At 46.2% G+C, this 4631-nt stretch overlaps 1 long non-coding RNA gene across 1 annotated transcript; it reads left to right on the forward strand.

Moving 5' to 3' along the window:
• Positions 1–1811: 1811 nt before the first annotated feature.
• Positions 1812–3003, forward strand: LOC123174557 (uncharacterized). Its single transcript, XR_006487155.1, has 3 exons — positions 1812–1905; positions 2185–2217; positions 2682–3003. It is a non-coding gene; the product is annotated as an uncharacterized lncRNA (long non-coding RNA).
• The last annotated feature ends 1628 nt before the right edge of the window (positions 3004–4631 follow it).

Consider the following 4631-nt stretch of genomic DNA (forward strand, 5'->3'; position numbering starts at 1 on the left):
CGATCGGCTGAACAAGCACGTATATACGTACGTGCGAGGCGGACGAGACGGATCGCAACAGCGGTCAAGGCAGCTTTGGCGGGTAGCGGCTGGCGCGATGTAAAAGCAGCAGCAGCGCGTGGAGATGGATCGAGGCAGCGGCTGGCTCGGGTCACTGACTCTGTTTTGGGTACCGAGCGAAATTCCGAGATCTTGCGTTTACCGCCCCCACCTCGAGAATGAGCAAAAAATCTTGAATAATTTGAAGAAATTTGAATTCAAACGCTCACAGCATAGTTAAATACGAGCCATCTCTTATCCAACCACAGAGCAGCTCGCGGCCTAGTGATGAAGCCAACCTTTCGTAAGCTGGTAGATGCGGGTTTGAATCTGGCCGTACGCTTTTTATTTTCTTTTTGAGGGTGCAAAAGTTTAAAAACACTGCTAAATTGTGGGGCGATTGGGGGTCAAACTCGCGACTTCTACGCAAGTTGTAGCTGGGGCCGAATAGCCACTAGGCCAGGGAAGCGTCGGTGATATTTGGGACTGATAAACGTATCTATATCTACTTCAAAAAATTTGAATTCAAATTTTGATTTGAAATTTCGTCCGAATTTTTTCCGGATTTTCGTGGTTACCGTGGTAACCGCAAATTCCAGTGCCCCACGAGAAAAAAGGTCCGCTCGGGATCCAAAACCACTCAGTGATCGGGATTGGACGGCACGAGGCAGCAGCGCCATGGGTCGAGGCAGCTTCGGTGGCGGATCGGCTGGCGCGATGGAAAAGCGGCAGCAGCGCGTGGAGACGGGCTCGCGTGATGCGTGCGGAAGCGCGTGGAGAGGGGCAAAACGCGGCGGCGGGTCGCGACAGGGGCACGAGCGGCGGCGGCCGGGAGCGGCGGCGGCGGCGGCGCGGGTAGACGCACAGCGGCGGCGGCGACGGAGCGGAAGCGAGGAAGAAATCCTAAAAAACTGATACCATGTATGATGTTGTAATTGCACGATGTATTGCTCTTCGTGCATAGGCACGTATATATGATGTACAAAGGTGGGCCATGGACCTCAACTATACAAGGAACTAGGAGGCGGACCCAATACACAATATGCACATAACACATATACTCAACAATACCACCTCTAAAAAGGATAAGCTATATCTCCTGTGAATACCGATGACAAAAAAATATATGTTATTAGCCTGTGTGAATCCCAATAGCCCAATCTCTACTCCTAATGTCTCAGTTGATAGGTCGCGTTCCGGATTTTATTTTCGTCCCACCATTCCTGATTTATTTTCGTCCTCAGTCCCACCTCCTACGTAACAGCGGTCCCCCACTGGACCCGTGAAGCACCCACGAAGTCCAGGCGGTTGATCCAGGAAAAAACGTGTGAAAAAATCTACGAAAGAAAACCTACGAAAATTAACCAGACGCTCGTACGAGCGATTCCTCTTGCCCCCGCCGCTCGCACGAACCAGGAGCGAGGCACCCTCGCGCAAAAAAGCCCGGCTAGGGTTCCACCCACCGCCGCCTCCCTGCCACATTCGCTCCCTCTCTTTGCTGATCCACCTACGACACGCTCCTCTTCTTCGATGCGGCCTAACCGCGTCCCGTTCGCCCGCCCGGCCACCTGCCCGTGAGGGTTTCCGCGGCACCGCCGCCGCCGGCTGCCATTCACGCCCACGCCGAGGGAAAGGCCGTAGTCAAGCCGTGGGGCGGGGGCATCGGCGACGGGTCTGATGCGACGGACCTCCATGCGCCCTCCAAACCGAATGCCCTCTCGTCCACGTCTACATCTGTCCCTTTATCTCCTCTGAGTCAGAGTGCCCTCCGTCAGAACTCTTTGTCAGCGTGGCGGCCGGTGGCAGCGGCCATCTACGATCTGTTCGTGCGTTGCCCTGATGGAGGCGGCCGTGCTCCATAGCAAGGTCAGGATTGGATCAGTTCGTTTGAGTTCCTCTTGTTCTCTTCTCTAAAGGCAATCCACTTATTCGTAGTTTATATACTTTATACTTCGATCAGTCCAGAATTGGATAAACATGTTCATGTACATGCATTAGAATAAGGTTTCTGCTCAGAGCTACTACAGTGTGCCATCAAAGAAAAAGATTTGTATTTCATCCCAAAGAACAAGAGAATAACAGATTAGATAAGCATGTTCAGTACGTGCATTAGAGTGATTCTATTGATAATTTCTTTTGTTGCAGGCAGAAAGGGAAACCAACTTCAACTTTGCGAGGGTAATCTTCTAGAATCCTTCTCTTAGTCTAATCAATTTTTTTCCTCAGATTTGTGCAGGCTGGGATGTTTAACTTTAGATTTGCGCTCCAAAGTCACATGGATTTTTTTTCACGAAATTGGAATTATTACGCCGGAATGTGATCTCACAAACATACATCCATCCTCCCAGAAACACACACATGACGTACCCACTTCCTTTTGGATTTACCAGTATCACTATGTTGCATCTGGAGTACAAAGCTTCAAATAATTCTTTTTTGGGTCAGACTATGAGCAGAGAGCAAATCATTTATAAAGAAACAAAAAAACTGGTCTGCTATCAGATGGTACATTTATTTCAACACAAAATGCAAGAAAGCTTCACGGTCTCATGAAGAGGGCATGCTTTTGAATTAGTTCCGACTGATCTGAAATTCACTTAAACTTTGTTGTTGATTGATCTGCAGTTATTTTTTATTTGTAGAGAAGTTCCGCATTTGAGAAGCCGGAGAAGAGTATCTCACTAAGTACAGATTCGAGGTAGGGATATCATTTTCTCTCCAATCCATTTATCATGGGATCATTTCCCAGAAAAAGACAAACATGAAGGTAGCTGTGGACAGACTATATTTGTTTACTTCTTCTACCCACAAGTTTCATGTACTGGACAACTATATTACACATATCTTGTGTTATGAAAGATAATAGTTGGTGATTGATATGGCAAGTGTCTACGAGCTGCCTAATATAGCATGCATTTAACAGTTCTTTCGAATTCATATCTCTGCCTTTTCATAATTCCATGGATTTTTACTATATTGCGTATCCCAGTGACTTTGCCAACTTGCTGACATGGGGTCTCGTTCAGAGCACAAGCTTCACCTGAATAACCTTCTTTCAGTTAGTAAAACACTCAGCAAAGGTAATTGGGCCTCCCTTAATTTATCTACCATCTTGCTTGGTTTGCACTGCTTTCTGTGTCTTAGATTCAACCTCTCTAAAAATGGGTGAAGTGTCAACCGTATTCTGTTGATAATTTTATGAGAACACGTTTGTCTAAAATGATTTTTATTCCCCATAAGAACGCACGGGCAGTTCTTAAAGCTGAAAAACTACAGCTTTCATGTAGCATCTTATGTGTCTCACTTCTCTCGAATATGCGGAATAGGTTGGTGCATCTCACCACCCACAAGCACACACAAAGGATGCATCTGCACTGAAGTGAATAAAGAATATCAACTTATTTCATTGCTTTTGTCCGCAAGAAATGCTATTTATTCTACTAGTAATATACATGTGGTCTTCTAGATGTGTTTGCTTTCTACAATTGTGTGCACGGTTTGTAATTATTAAATTCAAGATTTCTTCTTTTCAAAGTGATAGAGCATATACCTTTTTCAACCGGGCGAGAGGGAGCGAGGGAGAGATCGTCACGTACATATTGTGTCCCACTCCGATTTTGCTCACCAATGTGTTCCTCCACGCTGCAGCAGCCGACTCCGTCGATGTCGTGCTCGTTTACCAGCCATGCATTCCAGACAAGTTGAATGCCGGTGGCAACAGACATTCAACGGCACCCTCATCGGCGCTCTCCTCACAGGACCCCGCCTCCCACGCTGGACCTCCTTGCCGCCCGCACAACGCTATTACTCCACGCACGCATGGCCAAACTTCCTCATAGGGGTGCGTAGGTGTGTCGTTCCTGCAGACCTATTTTTTGGTGCTACGTTGACATGCTAGGCCACGCTTCACCTTCGACTGGCTCAACCTCCACGGCACGGCGTAGCCGCGCAGGCTACAGTCCGCCCAAGCGCCGCGATGTGCAAGGCGTTCTGGGGCGTGTGTACGCCGACTAATGTGACTTTCTGCTTTACTCAGCGAGCAATCCTAGGGATTTTTTTTGAAATTCATTATACATTCTGTTTTTTATTTAATTTTAGGGCCTCATGTGGATATATCTGTTGCAGATTGGTGAAGATAAAGCTGCCGATGTGGTGCTCACTGCTCACCTCGGATGCAATTCAAAATTATGTTGATTTATGTTCCTCTGTGTTACAGTTTATTCTGGTTTTTAGAAATACTAATATTTTTTCAGTAAGGACAGTGACTATTCTTATTTTGACATAGAGTGTGGTAGATGAACATGTCTTCATTTCAGGTTGAAGGCATTCCAAATTCACTTATAATAGAAGCTCAATAATGCACTTAGTCTACCACCAAATTCAAATTATTGAAAGATCAATCCAACATTAATTTGCCTCAAATACAGTCTGGTGCATTTTCCTTAACATGACACTCTTTTTACAGTGATAACCTTCATTTCAGGTTGACGGCATTCCAAAGAAACTTCAAGATTGCAAGATAATGAAAGCGCAATTATATATTTTTTGCAGTGGCAAGGTGAAATTGTATAAAAGAGACAAAGAAGAGGGAG

Source organism: Triticum aestivum, unplaced genomic scaffold, assembly GCF_018294505.1.
Source record: "Triticum aestivum cultivar Chinese Spring unplaced genomic scaffold, IWGSC CS RefSeq v2.1 scaffold75755, whole genome shotgun sequence".
NCBI classification, from domain to species: Eukaryota; Viridiplantae; Streptophyta; class Magnoliopsida; order Poales; family Poaceae; genus Triticum; species Triticum aestivum.